At 34.9% G+C, this 19,222-nt stretch overlaps 1 long non-coding RNA gene across 1 annotated transcript in view; it reads left to right on the top strand.

Annotated features, from left to right (window-relative positions):
• The window catches only part of LOC147583119 (uncharacterized), a 53,896-nt gene extending 36,782 nt beyond the window's left edge, over window positions 1-17,114 (top strand). The window contains exons 2-3 of the long non-coding RNA XR_015242843.1: window positions 11,079-11,183; window positions 16,900-17,114. This is a non-coding gene — a long non-coding RNA (uncharacterized LOC147583119). The remainder of the gene's footprint in view (window positions 1-11,078; window positions 11,184-16,899) is intronic.
• Window positions 17,115-19,222: the final 2,108 nt, after the last annotated feature.

The following is a 19,222-nucleotide window of genomic DNA, read 5'->3' as shown; positions in this document are numbered from 1 at the left end:
ATTACTACATGGTAACCCATGGTACTGAGGTACCATGGTTTATTTAGCAATTCTTTCTTTAATGGACTTTGGGATGATACCTAGTTTCAACCATAAGCCAAGAACCGGTGAATATCATTGCACACACATCTTTGCTTTAGAAATGTTGAGAAGTGCCAGTTTAAAAGTTATAAAAACATTAAGTTTTGATCGTTTTTACCAAATGGACCACCAAATATACGCATCAAATGGTACTATTATAATAATGTATGAAAATACCAAATTTCTTATGCATTGTTCAAGATAATTTACTTTTTTTCTCTAATCTGATCAGTTAAAAGTTGCATCTCAGATGAAAATTTTTTATTACCCAGTTTACTTGTAAGGTTAAGGATAAATTTTGAGGATTTTTTATATTGGCAATTTCTATTTCTTCTGGATATTGTTTTTTTCTAATTGAAACACTTTCCATTGGTAGTTATTTTTTCCTGATTAGTTAATAGGACTTTCTCATATATTAAGGAGGTTGATTCTGTGTTATACAATGTAAACATTTAATGTAGCTATGTCATTTATGATATCTGTTTATGATACTTTTGGTTATATAAAACCTTTAAATTTTATGTAGTTACATCCATCATTAGATTATAGTTTTCCTAGAAGGCTTGTGTAAACTTAATGTAAACATTTCTAAACTGGAGAACTGCGTTCTTTGGAGCATTTCTGGGGAGGCCATTGCTAGGTGGCACTTAGAAGAATTTTGCAAGGGAGGAAGAACTACTTGAAAGTTCCTAAGATTAGAGCTTTAACAAGCCTAATTTGTCAGAATTTCACTGCATTGTTTATTTCACATCTACCGGTGAAAGAGCTCACTTAGGATTCTAATAACAGGAAAGTAGGGAAGAACTGTACAAAATGAAGACAACAGGTTCCTAATGGAGAACTCCTGTATGGGAAAGAATTAAAGAGTGAGGGAACAAAGCAGATAAGTAGTTTTAAAAGTTTGAAAGTTTGAAACTGATTAAAGTATCTACTTGCATTTGTTGCTAGGGCAGGTGAGCCTTTAAGGGGTAAGTGTAAAAATTAATACTTTAAAACATTATTTATGTGCAGGGTGAAGGAAGATGAGGACCACACATACCTTTGGTAATACCATCCTGTATTAAGTGCTATAAATGTGTGTTTTGGTGTCTGTCAGCAGAAGTCTCTGCTCACTGTTCTTTTCAAAATGTACTAAGCTGTTATTGCACCTTTTCACTTCCAGATACATTTTAAGATGGTTTGACAAGTTTTGTAAATGTCCTTTAGGAATTTATAGAGTAGTTGAAGGAGAAATGACATTTTTACAATGGTGAGTTCTCTCTTACAGGAAAATGTTCTCTCTCAGTTCATTGAGGTCTTCTTATATGACTTTTAGGAAAGCTTTATAGCTTTTCTTTTCCATTTAGACATGACAATTCTTTAATTTTTTGTTTGTGTATATGTTTGTGGGTTTTTAATATTTTTTATACTTTTTTAATTCTTTTCATTACATTTTCTTATGATACAAATGGTACATAGGTAGAAAAATGATTTATGTATGTTAATTTTTATGTAATTTGGCTACTTATTTAACTCTTTTATGTATAAAAATAAGGAATTAATTTTCTTATATTTTCACTGTACATAATTGACATGTTTGAAGACAATTACAATTTTTTTATTAAGATAAAATTGGTATATACCATTATATTAGTTTCAGGTGTACAACATAGCTATTTGAATTTTGTATACACCACAATAAGTCTGGTTACCAACGATTACCATACAGTTGGCCTCCCTTCACCTACTTTTCTCACCACCCAAATCTTTCCCTCAGATAATCACCAATCTGTTCTCTGTATCTATGAGTTTTGTTCTGTTTGTTTTGTCTTTTAGATTTCATATATAAGTGAAATCAGTATGGTTTTTGACTTACTTCAGTTAGCATATTTTGTAGCCAGTAGCCATATTTCCTTTTTTATGGCTGAGTAATATTCCATTGTGTAGTATTTGTATCTGTGTATACCACATCTTTTTTTAATTTAAATTTTAGTTAACATACATTGAAATATTGGTTTCAGTAGTAGAATTAAGTGATTCATCACTTACATACAACATCCAGTGCTCATCACGACGAGTGTTCTTATTAATACCCATCACCCGTCTAGCCCATCTCCCACCCACCTCCCTTCATTAACCCTCAATTTGCTCTCTATTATTCACAGTCTCTTGTGGTTTGTTTCCCCTATTTTCTCTTTTCCCCCTTCCCATATGTTCATACGTCTTTTTTTTAATGTTTATATTTATTTTGGGAGAGATAGAGTACAAGTGGGGGAGGGGCAGACAGAGGGGGAGAGAGGGAGAGGGAGATAGAGAGACAGAGACAGAGAGAATCCTAAGCAGACTCCATACTGTCAGTGCAGAGCCTAACACGGGGCTCAATGTCATGACATATCAGATCATGACCTGAGCCAGAATCAAGAGTCAATCGCTCAACTGACTGAGCCACCCAGGCACCCCTACGTCTTCTTTTTTTTAAGTTTTTACGTAAACTCCAGTTAGTTAACATACAGTGTAACAGTAGTTTCAGGTATACAATGTAGTGATTCAGCAATTCTATACATTACTTAGTGCTCATCATAAGTGTACTCTTAATCCCCTTTTACCTATTTCACCCATCCCCCAACCCACCTCCCCTCTGGTAATCATCAGTTTATTCTCTATAGTTAAGAGTTTGTTTCATGGTTTGTCTCTTTTTTCTTTTTTTCCCTTTTCTCATTTGTTTCTTAAATTCCACATATGAGTGAAATATGTATACAACATCTCTTTACCCATGTATCCACTTATGGGCACTCAGGTTGTTTCTGTATCTTGGCCATTATAAAGGATGCTGCAGTGAACATAGGGGTTCATGTGTCTTTTCAAACTGTATTTTTAAGTTTTTTTAGGTAAGTAGCCAGAATTAGAACAGCTGGATCATGTAGTAGGTCTATTTTTAATTTTTTGAGTAACATCTGTACTGTTATCATACAGTACTGGTTGCACCAGTTTGCATTCCCAGTAGTGTACAGGGGTTTCCAGTAATTGCAGTCTTGAATTCTGCACCCCAGGATTCTATCTTTTTTTTTTTTTTTTTTTTTTTTTTTTTTTTTAATTTTTTTCAACGTTTATTTATTTTTGGGACAGAGAGAGACAGAGCATGAACGGGGGAGGGGCAGAGAGAGAGGGAGACACAGAATCCGAAACAGGCTCCAGGCTCTGAGCCATCAGCCCAGAGCCCGACGCGGGGCTCGAACTCAGGGACCGCGAGATCGTGACCTGGCTGAAGTCGGACGCTTAACCGACTGCGCCACCCAGGCGCCCCTCCCAGGATTCTATCTTAACTAATAAAGTTGTCTTTTAATTCCATATTACTAATTCTAAAATTATATAAAATATTATAATTCTTAATGCATAATATTACATTAACATATTTCTTATTTTCTCCAATGCTCTTATTTGATTGTTTGAAATGCCTGGTAAGCTGATGCTGGTGGTTAGGGCATGGTTCAGATTCTTTAAACATCCTTTTCATGTTCCTCTTCACAAGGCAGATTGAATGTCCTCATGATATAGTGGTGGCCAGATTCCCCCAGATTAAGTGATTCAGGATTAAGGCAGAAGCCAAGATGGCCCCTTGATCTAGCACTGGATATCATATACTGCCACTTAATCTACATTCAATTTGTTAGATAAATCTGCCCACCTTTAAGGGGGAAATAAATTAGTCTCCATCTGTTGGAGAGAAGTGTCAGAAGATCTGTGGGCATATTTTCAAACCAGTAAAATACATCCTACACAGTATATATACTGTTGCACTCATTTTTTTTTTTTATGAATGGTATCATAGTTTCTGTATTCTTCTGCTATTTTTTAAATTCATGTTGTGCGAGCTATCCATACACCTATCCATCTATTCACCCATCCATCTCTTGTTCTAGTATTTTTGCTTACATTTCTATATAAATCCACTTTATTAATATATTTTAATATTTAGTACCATGTTGATGAAATTAAATTTAAGAATTTTAGTTTTTGACTGCAAACATTGGGGCTATCAATGCTCATATAGTTCTCTTATGCAAATGTGTGAGACTTTTAATGGGGAATATATCTAGAAGAGACATTTCTGAGTAATTGTTTTATAATTTAATTTTTATAGATGGTCAAATTACCCTCCACAACAGCATATTAGAGGCCTCTTTGCTGTGTATTCTTACCACATTTGATATCCCTTATTTTTTTTTAATGTTTATTTATTTCTGAGGCAGAGAGACAGAGCATGAGCAGGGGAGGAGCAGAGCGAGAGAGAGACACAGAATCCAAAGCAGGCTCCAGGCTCTAAGCTGTTAGCACAGCTCACACTCACAAGCCACACTCAGTGAGCCGCGAGATCATGATCTGAGTCAAGTCAGACGCTCAACCGACTGAGCCACCCAGGCGCCCCATATATCCCTTATTTTTAAAATTTGTCAGTGTTAGTGTGAAAAGTATCTCGGTATAGCTTTGATTTGAACATCTCTGGTTACTAATCTTACTGAACATAGTTCAAATGTTAATTTACCAGTTTGGATGTTCTTTTCTGAAAATGGACTGTTACTTTTTTTTTTTTTTTTGCCCGTTTTTTTTTCCTGTGAGTTTCTTACTTTTGTGTTTATTTGAGGATATTATTTCTGCTTTGTTGTATGAACACTTTTTCCTCGTAAAATCAAAACTGACACTTTCAGTTCTGAAAACATGAGAACATATATCTCATAATAAAAGAGAAAGAAGCAAGCAAACAAAGAAAAACATTTTTCACTTATGATTAAACAAAACAAAGGAAAACAAAATTAGGATCAATCTATCTTGTTCTGGCCCCAAGATAAATTAAACCTTTAACATAGTCCCTAACTTACTGACTCCCTAATAAAACCAAATTTATTGCTCACTTTTGCAGTGTTGCTATTTGAAGATATATATCCCAATCTTTCGTGTTTAGGGTAATCATGAAAAAAATTATATTTTGGTTGCCTTTGCATACTACACTGTTGAATACAGTTACAGTTTAATAGATTATAATTTCCTTTAGATATTCTATCTACATAATTATATCATCTATGAATAATCTTTATTTTTCAAAAGTGTTTTATTTTTCATGACATCATGTATAACATTGAAGTATGATGAGAGTGGATATTGTAATACATTTGGTCACCATGTCTCTTTAGCCCCCTCTTAGCTGTGACAGTTTTTCAGAATTTTCGTGTTTTTTAAGACCTTTACATATGAAGAGGTACTGGTCAGTTAATTTGTAGAGTGTTCCTCGAGAGGGATTTGCCAGATGTTTTCCCCATAGTTGGACTTAAGTTGTATGTTTTGGGGAGAAAGCCCAGAAAGGAAAATTGCCATTCTCATTGTATCGTATCAATGATGCATACTATCAGTATGGCTTATTACTGATGGTAGTAACCTTGAGGTTGATGTAGTGTTGGTTAGGTGTTTCCATTGTGAAGTTACATTCCATTTCCATACTGTTCTGTTTGGAAGGAAGTCACTATGAACAGCCCTTATATAATGAGTGGGAAGTGACCACCTCCTTCAGAGCAGAGTATTAACAAAAAATTATTTAGAGGTTTTCCACATGGGAAATTTGTCTTTTCACCTACATCTATTTAATCATTCATATCATTGTCAGACACACGTATGTTATACCATAGGATACAACTCAACCCTGCTTTATTTATTTTGTTCAAATTGTTCCAGCTTTAGCTATTGGTAGATCTTTCAGTTGGCCCCTGTGTCCCTTGACAAATCCCCATCCCATCATTGTGTACATACTGTATTGGGGTAAGGATGTATATCCATACTTTCTAGGACTTTAATAAGATGCTCCAAGCTCATTTTGATTATTTCCTGCTCCAGTCCTAGAATCAGCCATTTTTCCAACAAGTACTGGTTTTAACTTAGTTTTTAATTTTTTTTTAAGTTTTTATTTCGTGAGATAGCACAAATAGGGAAGGGGCAGAGAGAGAGAGGGAGAGAGAATCCTAAGCAGATTCCACACCACCAGCATAGAGCCTGATGCAGGGCTCAAGCTCACAAACTGCAAGATCATGACCCGAGCCAAAGCCAGATGCTTAACCAACTGAGCCACTCAGGTGCCCCAGTACTGGTGTCTTTTATTTGAGAATGGCATTAGAAATGAAGATCTATGCGGGGGATGTGCTCTTGCTTCTAATCCCTCTTAGCTGACAGCACAAGCAAATATATGCATGGATACTAACCCCTGAATACTAACACATTCCTATAAATATTTCTATATGTAACTATCTGTATCTGTATTAAGCTAAATCACAAGTTCCTTTTGATGTCTCCAACTCTTAATCTTTTATCACATGTAACATTTCTTTGCTTATCTGTAACTGCTCACTGCAACATTGAGAAACCTGGCTCTCATATCTACTATCCATTTGTTTAATTATAATTATAGTATTAACATATGGTGGTTTTAGACTTGTTAACCTATACCCTTAGGAAAACGAATTTATCAACTAGAGTACAATGCTATGCAAAGTTTCATTGTGTTTAGTCTTACAGACTCCACATATTCCAAAGTTACTCAGACTAGCACCTTTTCTTCCCACCCCTTTAGTGAGATGTTTTCATGCATTTATAATACACTTATGTGGTTTTTATATATGTTGTTCATTTCTCTGCCAAAATTCTTCTATCTTGTGTATTTATGTCTTGACCACATTAGTCATACTTTTGTTTTTAAACATAATCTGCTTTATGCTTCTCCTATGGTTCTTCTGTTATTTTCTGTTGTTGTTTTTATTGATTTTTATTCAAATTGTGTCTCATTTTATACCTAGTGGTTTTTTTTTTGTTTGTTTGTAAGTAAAACTTTGCATGAAAAATGTTTTCAAAATCATTTGAGCTCTTGATAATGCTTTCTCCAGAGAGGACTGACTTTTTCTTCTGGCAGGCAGATGACAAATCTAATTAATACAACCTGCCCTTGAAATGATCACAGCCGGTCTTTACTCTCTGGTTTATTTTCAGTTCAGCTTTAATTATATTTTGTAGCCCTTTAGGTTCCCAAACCTCGGTTATTTACAAGAATTCCCCATCATTGGCAGGTCTTCATTTGCACTCCCCCACCTCAAACGCGTGAAGCTATGGAAAGTTCTGCTCTCCATCATAGCTTTTGGTAACACTAGTCAACGTGATGGAAAAACAGTACCCAATGTCATTTTTACCTTACTCCTAGTTTCTCTAAAATATTGGCTTAAATATTCATCTTTCTTTTTTTTAAATTTGTTTTAATGTTTATTTATTTGTGAGAGAGAGAGAGAGACAGACAGAGTGTGAGCGGGGGAGGGGCAGAGAGAGAGGGAGACACATAATCCGAAGCAGGCTCCAGGCTCTGAGCTGTCAGCACAGAGCCTGATGCAGGGCTTGAACTCACGAGCCATGAGATCATGACCTGAGCCAAAGTCAGACACTTAACCGACTGAGCCACCCAGGCGCCCCAAATATTCATCTTTCTTAAATAACTTTTAGATAGATTCAATGTGGTGACTTTTAAAAAATAATTTGTTCAGTTGTTTTTTATTGTGTAGCATAAGATTATTGCGTATGACTTGTCCCATTACTCCTGGAATAGAAAGCACTTACTGCCCAGTCCTTCCTATATCCTCGCCCTTACATCTGGGATGATTCCCTCCCACCCCCTGCCAGCCCAGAATCTGTTAAAAGCAAAACAACAGGCCCAAAATGGAATACTTTACTCTAGGCCCCACATCAGCAATCCAAGACTTAATTGGTATGGACTCTTATGGAAATGGAATCTTAAACAGTCAATCAGGAGTTGCCTGATCAGCACTGGTTAGGTAATCTGACTAATAGATCCCTGTCATTCCTAAAGGAAAGTAACTTTGCAATTATCAAGCTGTATAAAACGAAAGACTTTTATAGGCAGATGGGAGAAGGAATAAGGAAGTTACAGTAAGCAAAAAAGTGGTTATTTGTAATACCCCTTGCTCCATAAAAATGAGAAAATCTGAGATTCAGTAGTTGGTAAATGCTATCAGGGAGAAGTTAGCTTCATTTTTCTCCTTACAGCTCCAGTCTTCCCTAGACTTTGGCCAAAAACCTCTAACTTTCCATTTCTTCAATGCTTAGAAAATGATTTTTTCTTATACCTTTACTGGTAGCCATATTATATTAATGAAAACAAAAATGCTTTTTAAATCTTATCTCTTATTGGGGCGCCTGGGTGGCTCAGTTGGTTGAGCGTCTGACTTCAGCTCAGGTCATAATCTTGTGGTTCGTGGGTTTGAGCCCCACGTCAGGCTCTGTGCTAGCAGCTCGGAGCCTGGGGCCTGCTTCAGATTATGTGTCTCTCTCCCTCTCTGCCCCTCCCCTGCTCACACTCTGTCTCTCTCTCAAAAATGAATAAATGTTAAAAAAATAAATAAATCTTATCTCTTATTATATTATTTTCCCCCATTTCTTCTTACTATGGAAAAAGTTTTAAATTCGACTGCTATTTCACAGTAGCTTTTTTAAAATTATTATCTCAAATCTGTTATTCTCTGATTCCATTTTATTTTTAACTTCTCTTAAAAATTCCAATTGGTTTTTCCTTAGTTAAATGGTTCCTAATAAGGCCTTCTTTAGCAAGTTGTATAGATGCAGTTTCTTCTTGAATATTACTAAGAATAAAATTACAAATATTCTAAAATTTATATTCTTTTTTATTCTGTTTCATAAATAATTTTAGAGAGTTTGTAAAAACATCCATTTTTATTTAGTTGGAGTATGTTTTCTTATGTTTAGTGAGGCTTTAAAAAATTTTTAAGATACTTTTATTCTTTTACAGTTGAAAGTTGAGATAATTTCTAATTGCTTATATTCTGTCCAACTGCCTATTTTAACATGTTCGAATAGTTCAGTCCTAACAATACAGAAACACAGAAACTTGTTGGGAAAAGTAGAAGCCAGTGTTAGGTTGGCTTCTGTGTCAGTGAATTTTGTATTTTGCATTTTATGTGGTAATAAGGGATCAGCATTTCTATCCATGCCAAATAATAAGCTTGTTCAAGCACTACTACAGAATCTAAATTTAGTGTGTCTGCCTTTGTCTGGTGTGCTTCCCAGAGGTGACTGAGGGGGGCATTTATACTGTAGATGCCCCATAATCTGTTTCTGATTCCAGCCTTTATTAATTAGTAGGGTCTCTAAATAAAGCTTTCCCAGGCATCCTCCAATTTATTTACATGTGGTATGTTTCTTTGTATTATCAGGGAGATAGATAGGGTATCTCCTTTCTTCCACCTGGTTATGTCCATGCTCTAAGTTAATCAAAGTTCTTATCTTGTGGATATCACTCAAATATCTTTGGAATTTATTAAAATCTAATTTTGATGATAAAGCGTTTTTTGTTTTGTTTTTATTTTTGTTATTTTATTTTGTTTTTAGATGTAGAGCCAATGAAATTAGGTAAGTGTGCTCAAGGGAATTTTCAAGGCTGATCTCTGTTTTTGATGTTAATAGGTTCTAATGAAACTGCTATTTACTATAAATAGGATTATGGAAATGGACTTAGCGTGCGTGGTTCATTTTACATATCTGGAGTATAGTATACTGTAGAACAGACAAGTTGTGAGAATAAAGGCATTTCTAAAACTTTTAAACATTGGCTCTTCTTAATATCTTTGCAATTCAGAATTTCATCTTCTGTTCTACCTACATTGTGATAGAAACATTGCTGAAAAGAGTGTTCAACTATTGGATCAGTGTGTTTGTTTTTCTAGCCAGTGACTTAATTTTTCCAATTTGAGTGCTAGATATAAAATAAAATAATTTTATCAGAAGTTGTATCAATAGAATTATAAGTCTGGCTAATATTCTTTCTTTAAATTGATTCCTAAGTGATATCTGATTCAACTGTTAAGTAAGCAGATATTCACTTAGGCAGGTATAATTGACTAATGTGTCACAACTGCCAGGTGGCTGAGAGGGAAAGATTTAATAGTCAACCCAAATACGGAGATAGGACAATTTGGGGAAAATATGCATTATTATTTGAAAACAGAACTCATTTGAAGGACAACAGTATGTGCTTAAGAAAAAAGCTAGGCAGATAGTAGCTGTTTTGTTGTGGAAGTATGGAAAGAGCCCAGATGTCCATCAACAGATGAATGGATAAAGAAGATGTGGTGTATATATATATATACAATGGAGTATTACTTGGCAATCAAAAATAATGAAATCTTGCCATTTGCAACAACGTGGATAGAACTCGAGTGTATTATGCTAAGTTAAATTAGTCAGAGAAAGACAAATATCATATGAATTCACTCACAGGAGGAATTTAAGATGCAAAACAGATGAACATAAGGGAAGGGAAGGGAAGCAAAAATAATAACAAAATAATAAAAAAACAGAGAGGGGGATAAAACATAAGAGACTCTTAAATATAGAGAACAAACTGAGGGTTGCTAGAGGGGTTGTGGGTGGGGACATGGGCTAAAAGGGCAAAGGGCATTAAGGAGGACACTTGTTGGGATGAGCACTGGGTTTTATATGTAGGGGTTGAATCATTGGAATCTACTCCTGAAATCATTATTGCACTATATGCTAACTAACTTGGATGAAAATTTTTTTAAAAAAAGTGTTTTCTTGTGGTCTTCTCTCACACTATATACTTGAGACTTTTTATTCTTAAATACCTATTAACAAGGTTGTGTATTGAAAGCCCAGGGCTTTGCACATAGAGTCTTTTTTTTTTTTTTTTTTTTTTTTGCACATAGAGTCTTTTAATAGATACTAGGCTCTGTCCTTTGCTCCTGCGCTGCTGATACCCTCCCTGAATGCCTTGGCTGCGTGTCACAACCATCCCTAGCCTGTTGTGCCCCAGCTACCATAACCCACTTTTAATGCCTGTCTGGACTCCACCTGCAAATGGATTCTATTTTGATAAGTATATTGTGAACCATGGAATATGATATGAAAATATTAATAATGTATTTTTTTCTTTATTTTTCTAGGAATTTTGCCTTTATTGCTGCAAGATATTGGAAATTTATTCAAGGTTTTGGCTTTTTATGAATCTGAATTTGTGGCACCAGATCTAACTAGAGGATTTAATAAAGGTGAGTATCATGTACAAAAGTTATTTTTCCTGTCCGCTTCATGAGCAGTATTACATACTTAGTACTCATTTTACCAAAACTGGGAGACATGTTTCTGTTGGCCCATATGTTTCCTCTACTCTTAATTGTCCAGAATACAATCTGAGCTATTTAAATTAACTTTCAAAGCCCTTGGTAATCTGGCTGTATATTGATTCTCCAACTCTGTCTCCGTATGCTCTTTTCCAAAAACTTCTGCTTAAGTCAGATTGATCTCGTCATAGTCTTTTGAACACACCATGAGCATTTCTGTCTTCCTATCCTTACTGTTCAAACATCCCTCCAGCTAAAATAAATTTTGTTATTTTTTCCCCATAAGTGTTTCCTTTATTACAACATTCTCTCCTGTTATTGTAAAACTCATATTTTCCTTATTTAATTCATTCAACAAATACTTCTTGAATACTTATTATTACCAGGCAAGTGGATAAGACAAAAAAAGCCTCCCTCATTATAGAACAATAAAGCGTATAGGAATTAATTAAGTAAGAAAAATAATCTTAAATATATATTTTTAGATATTGATCATGATACTAAGGGAAATTAGATTGATCAAAATAGTTTTCATAGACCTTATCAATAACTATCAATTCCAGTCTATGGCACATTTAGATACTGTGCATTAGATTGTTATTTTATCCATGTGTATATAGCTTGCCTGCATAATTAAAGCATAAAATTAAAAGCCTGAATTCATATCTGCAATAGAATTAGCAGTGCAGAAAGAAACAAGAAAGCAATTCAAACTTTGCTTCTTTTTCCCATAAGATAATTTGCAATTGCCAGGTATGTAAACACATTTAAAGCCTCACAATAACACAGATTATTCTTATTGATAGATTGACTCTTGTGTTCCCCTTACCCTGCTTTTCAGCAGAGAGGTAGGCATTCTTATATTCACTTTGAGGATGGGTAAGAAAATTGACTTGGAGGAGAAGTGAGGCTCATCTCTTGCCAGAGAAGTGACCAACCACTCAGTCTCAGGGAGCAGAAGGGTAGAGGGTAGATTCCTGTGTCTCCAGTATCCTTCAGGGGCAAGGCCCCCACTGCTTGGAAGATTCTTAGCATTGCAACCACAGTCCAGAAGGTCCAGCTAGCCACAGAATCTGATCAGAATATTTAAGCTGAAGTGGCCAAATTCTATCAGGTGGTGACAAACTACTTCTGGCCCCCATAATGATGAAACAGGGAGAACGAACCCTCACATCTATGAAGATAAGCACTAAGAAGGTAGTGTAAAATGGTGTTGAATATTAGATTAGAGTGTAGATTGTTTCAGCTCTTATTGTTAAAGCCAAAGATGTTGATAACGGCTTTCCATAAGTTTCGTAACTATCTAATGCTCTTGCCATATGCAAAGTATACATTAACTGACAATTCTATAGATGTCAAACTTTTAGAAAAATATTTATATGCCTTTGTAAAACTTTACAATTTCTTCTCCATGCTTATAGAAATAAAAATTTGGCAGTGATTTCAACACATAAGATATTAAAATTTACCTTTTCTCTTGCATTTTTTTTTCTTGCCTCCTCAACCCCGGAGTGCTGGTGCCACATGTCTCTTGCATTTCAAATGACATCTGTAAATAACTTTTTACGAAATCTGTAGGAAAGTTTTTATGTCTTTTCCACTTGGCTACTGGCACCTACAGAGTTCCCATCTGAATTTGGAGATCTATAGTATCTAGTTATCTGTCTCCACAGGACATGATATTGGGTTCCCTTGGAATTAGAGATAAGCCATCTCTCCAAATGTGTCCTTCTGATAGTTGAAGAGCCCACACTAGTTTGTCTATACACATGTGAAAACCTCAAATCTCGCACTCTTTGGAGGTTAATCAGACGTGCCTTTTGGCAAATTACTTTATTTTTCCTTTCTTATTCATGAGATCACCATTTCTCTCTTTCTGTTTCTCAAAAGGCATTATATGTTCAACTTCAACAGATGTATTTCTTTCAAAATGCTTTATTGTGAGTTATATACATCTGAGAAAACAGATGTATGAACAAAATAATGCAAACGAAAATTTATACCAAACCTCACTATTGAGTGCTGAATGGTTCCAATCACCTGGAAAAAATCAAAGGTACTAGCTTTGGTAATTACCAAGAATTGTTAATCACATATCTTATTTTTCTTTTCCTCTCTATTCTGTCTCATGTTCTATTTCTGTCAATTCAGACTTAGGGATTTTGGCTCTGGACGCCAGCCCATTTTTTCCATTGGAAGTTTTTCAGAAATCCTATGGGTAAGAGAGCATCTGGCTTATGATATTTATAAGTGTCTGAGCTCTCTAATATGCCTAGTTACTGTGGAGACTAAGAGCAAATGGGAACCTGAGCTGAAAACAAACCCGGCAGAGGCTGAACTGAAATGCAGGCTTCTGTAGAGAAAGCATACAAAGTTATTCCACGGTCCTTTCCAACTCAAGTTTTGAACCAGTTATGTTCAGTGTTCTTTGTTTGTAAAGACGGCAGTTTAAAAACAATCATAATATTTATCAGTACTGAAGATAGACATCAGATAACCCCATTTGGCTTAGCTTAATGTGCAATGAAAGTTTTGTGATGTTTGAATCCATTCATTCTGTGTGTGATTGTATATATACTTCTTTTCACTCATTACTATTTTAAAATGTTAATTTATTCATTCTGGGTAAATATTACATATTTCTACCTCAGTTTACTCATTATTGTAACAAAATGTACCTCATATATTTTATGCCACATTATTTGTCAGTTAAACTCATTTATCATGGACAAGTTTTCCTAACCTGAAAAATAAAGGCACAAATGAAGCTACCCTGTTTGCCATGCCCACTTCCTGCTGTACATTTGCCTAAGGCTTTGTTAGTGCTTACCATTTCCTGTTTTATTTTCATTGTTTGAAAGAGATGCTGTGCTTTCCCCTAATACTTGATGTCTAAGGACATCCCCAGCTTTAACAGTACAAAAAAATTTATCTGTGCACCCTCTCTCTTCAAAAGGGTGTTACGCTTTGCTGCAGATGAATCAAATAAAGGGCACTTGGGTGTCGTGGTAGGTTGAGCCTCGGACTTTAGACTTGGCTCAGGTCCTGATCTCAGGGTTGGTGAGTTCAAGCCCCACATCCGTCTCACTGCTGTCAGCCTGTAAGCGCAGAGCCCTCTTCAGATCCTCTGCACCCCTTCTCTGCCCTTCCCCTTCTTGCACTCTCCCAAAAAAATAAGTATTTTTTAAAAAATGAATAAAAGAAGGAACAATGTACTTAAGTTAAAACTAATTTTCCAACATTTAAATATTCTTTTATACATAAAATATATCTTTGATGTCAACAAGTTATGAGTCTTTACACAAATACCTTTATCCTAATTGTAAACTTCTCTTTTTGTAGAAGTGTTTAAAACAATTTTAGTTGTGGAAAACAGGATGTTGCTCAAGACAGGTACTAAAATAGAAAACAGTAGAATTGGAAAGACTTGACATATGAACTCAATTTCTCCATGTCTAAAGTTTGTTCTTTGGGGATGTTCACTGGAGGTGCTGTGATACTGTAGAAAGAATGAAACAGAGATTAAGAATCCTGGGTGCTAATTCTGGCTCCACCATTTAGTAACTGGGTGTATTTTCAAAAAGGAACACTAATTTCTGCCCAACCAGGCTGACAGGGTCCTTGTAAGGATCAAATATGTATGAGAGTACTTTATACACAGAATAGTATCTAAGTCTAATCTATTAATATTTATTGTTGTATTCCTGATTTGCAAAGTAGACTTATTTATAGCAGATGTACAATGAATTGTTTTTAATGAAATATTTTTAAATTACAAAATGATGCATTTTCCTTTGAAGAAGAGAAACAATGAAAGAATATGTAAGTACAAAATTGATAACTATCTTATAAACTCCTTTCTTTTTTTAAATTTTTTAAAAATTTTAATGTTGATTTCTTTTGAGAGAGAGAGAGAGAGAGACAGTGTGAGTGGGGGAGGGGCAGAGGGAGACACAGAATCCAAAGCAGGCTCCAGGCTCTGAGCTGTGAACAAAGAGCCTAACTCGGGGCTCAAACCCATGAAAGTGAGATCATGACCTGAGTGGAAGTCGGACGCTCAACCGACTGAGCCAGCCAGGCACCCCTATAAACTCCTTTCTTAACTCTCAGATACAACTAAGATTAAAAGCCCAGTATATAACCTTCCACAACTGTTCATACTCAAGTATGCGCATGTGCGTGTGTGTGTGTGTGCGCACACGCCTGTATATAACTTTTGCTTTTCTATTTGGTAATTATTTTTGTTTTTCCTCATTATTCTTATCCTAATGAATATCCTTACTTTTCTGAGTTAGTTCTTCCATTCACTTGTTTACTTAAAAGTCTACCAGTTTGTAGAGTTTAAGTGTGATCTCTGCACATGAAGAAGGAAGAGCTGACATGTTGTTTGAAATCACTTTATGATTTTTACATGATGAATGTAACATAACCTAGCAAATTATTCCTTTATTGATGTACATTAATGTTGTGTCCAAGTTTTGCCACTATAAATAATTCTGAATAACCTTAACTTCTGAAGCAAGTCCTCAATTTCTATTGGAAAGATTCATAAAGGTGGGTCAAAAATATGTATTTTTAACAATAAAAGATAATATCAGATCACTTGCTGATTTCCTATTCATATGAGCCATGAATTTAGAGGGCCACTATTTTTGTTTAGCTAATTTTATAGATCTTAAAAAACACACCATTTTTATTGCATCAATTTTCTTCTTTTTTTTACTACTAATTATGTTGTTTATTTTTATTGTTGTCCAATTTAGAAAAAAATTATTGTTTATTATTGTCCATTTTTAGAAAGTAATAACTGTGGTAACATCAGTAATCTTTTGTTAAATATTATTGTGTGTTTGAAAAATCTTTCAAGCCTTAGTTAATATTATGCACAAAAGCTCAATTCCAACCAAAGAAATTGTCTATATCAGTGCTGTCCAATAGAACTTTCTGCTATGATGGAAAGTTTCTGTATGTGCACTGACCAGTATGGTAGCCATGAACCACATGTGACTCTTGGGCACTTGAAATGGAGCTAATGTGATTGAGGAACTACAGACTTAATTTTATTTCATTTTTAATTCATTTATGTTTAAATTTAAATAGCCACATGTAGATAGTGGCTCTTTCAATGGAGAGGGTAGGCTAAAGTACTTTCACGTGTTTAAAATTGATTCTGTGGGCAGGGAGAGTGTGATTTTTCAACTTAATAGTTAAAAATATAGTGAAATGGTTATTTTTGTGTGAACAATGTGTACGTGCTACTTAAGAACTGGTTGGAGAGTGACTCAACACCATTAGTCATCTTGATCTATTTTGGCAGGTCAACTCAATCAACTCTTGCAATCAGACTTAGCATTTAGATGCTTATCAGTCAAAAATGGTACATGGTTCTGCTCTACTGCACTTTAATTGGTCAAGTATGAGGAAATAGCTTTGTAATATTGATTCATGCTTCTGTTTTGTAACTCTTATGTATTAATATGTATTATAAGCTTTGCATTATTAATTTGAGAATATGTATGTTTATGTGATGGGTTGTAATATAACAATTTTCTTTCCTATTTTTTAGGACAAAATAACATTTTCTTTAATTTTAATTTTTAAATTTTTAATTTTTTTTTTAATTTTATTTATTTTTTTATTTTAGAGCAAGAGAGACAGCGCAAGCAGGGAAGAGGGACAGAGGAAGAGAGAGAGTCTTAAGCAGTCTCCACATTCAGCGTGGAGCTGATGCTGGGCTTGATCCCATGACCCTGGGATCATAACCTGAGCTGAAATCAAGAGTTGGATGCTCACTCAGGTGACCCAACGTTTTTTCTCACCTGAATTCTGCCTCATGTGACTTTTCAACACTGGAATCTTTAAAAGGTAAGTTTTACAAAAGTAAAGTATTCAACTACTCTTTCTGAATTGTTAATTTCCTACAATTAGCACTTGAAATGAGTTTCCCTCCCCACCCTCCCTTTCTGACTTGATTTCTGACTCACCTAATCATGAGATTTCAAAGTAACTACTTAGAAGGAGGCTTGTTATTGTCTCCTATTATTTCTTTGCAGAAAGGAAAGTCAAGAAAAGTTCTGTCTTCTGTTACTGGCACAAATCTGGACTTAGTAGAGCCATCCCAATTTCTAAACCCTACCAGTTTAATATGCAAATATCAATGGCTTGAGTAGTAGAGAATGTAATCCTATTATAGTCTCAAATTTATCTGAGTCCTTAGAAATCCTGATTAGCCTTGGTAATCACCTGGCTCCTTTCTTGGATATTATTAATACCTCTGGTGGTTTCACATTTTTCCATGTCAGAAAATATGATTTTGGCTACAGCTGCTTGTGTCAGAGAAATACCATACATAGAGTTTGAGTTTTAATAATAAAATATCTAGACAGATATTTTGTTTCATAGTCACTAATTAAGAATCATATATCCATTTGAAAAGTGAACCCACACTGAAACCTAATTGTTTGCAATATTTGATCTATTCTATTTCATTTACCATCCCAACCACTCTATAATATAAGCATAAATCTATTCCTGTTTTGACCTCAATTTTGCATATAGATTTTCGTGTTATATGAACTTTCCAAGTGCTCATATCCATTTAATATTTTATATGGTGAACTGGGATCTCGAGTACATATATATACCCAACCAAGATTATACCTCCATGCCATAAAGTATGAAAACTATGAGTTTGGAGGCATACCTCCCTACGGTTGGCTAACATTCTCCCAACTTAGGCTACATTCTTTCATCTGTAAAAATCCACCTAATTTTACTTATTTAATACCAATTGTTACTGTTACAAGCATTAAATAAAATGTATTGCCTGCCAGTGGTTATTGCATTTCTATCAATATACCTAACATTGGATAGCTGCCTATAAATTATACTTTTATTTGTTTTTCCTTTCTTGTCAATTTTACTCTGCCCCAATGTAGTCATACTATCTATAGTTGATTCATAAAATCAAATAAAAAATATGCAGTAAGCCCAAGCGGGGTGGGGGGAGCTTTTCAGATCAAATTTAACTGAATTTGAGTCTCAATTATATCAAAAGCCTACAATATAACAATAGACAGCAAAACCAGAAATGTGAATCTTCTTAAGTAGGAAGTTTAAATAAAACTAAAGTGCATCTGATAGTTTGCAAACATTAAATACAAAGGGGAGCTTTAGTGATATTTCAACATGGTTAACTTAGTATGTCTTAAGAATAATATAAATTCCTATGAAATATTTTTTAAGAAAGCTTAGAAATTCCAAATCAGGAGAATGAGGAAAAGGTACATTATTAAAAAGCTATTTGAATGTAACATTTTGCTGATAAAGTATTGTGTAAGATTAAGGATAGCTGCATACACATTTGCATTCCTCCTGTTGAACATTAGGTATTACTTGCCCTTCTACCTAATGGAGTGTGGCAGCAATGACACTATGCCATGTCTGAGCTTAGCATTTAGCAGGACAGGGGCACCTTCCTCCTAGGTCTCTTGGAGTCCTAGGATGACATGTAATAAGTTCAGTGACTGTAAAAAGACACACACGAAGAGGCTGTGAGGCTACATAGAGAAAGTGACCCAGTTGAGAGCAACTTTCCTACCATCCACCTACCAGTTGAATTCCATGGAACGGCCCCTGTAAATGCCATGCAGAGCAGAAGGATCTCCCGTTTGAGCCTGACTCATGCCTGACCTGCCAAATCATGAATTACAATAATGTGGTTTTTTTTTAGAACACCAAGTTGTAGGGTAGCTACTTATTCTATAACAGATAACCAAAAAATGTAGGGGTGAGAAAAAGAAGAGCTCCTTGCCAGTTGCAGTTACATACACAACTGTTTCATCGGTTTTACATATTTTAACTATGAAGATAGCAATCCTGAAATAATTTACCCAAACGTGTTTATTTTAGTAGATTAACTGACCCTTAGTATTGTTAATGTGTGGATAATCTTTGCAACAATTATT

This window comes from Puma concolor, chromosome A2 (genome assembly GCF_028749965.1).
Source record: "Puma concolor isolate L17-30 chromosome A2, mPumCon1.1.hap2, whole genome shotgun sequence".
Classification (NCBI taxonomy): domain Eukaryota; kingdom Metazoa; phylum Chordata; class Mammalia; order Carnivora; family Felidae; genus Puma; species Puma concolor.
The sequence above is the reverse complement of the archived record's forward strand: the minus strand, read 5'-3'. Positions and strand labels throughout refer to the sequence as shown.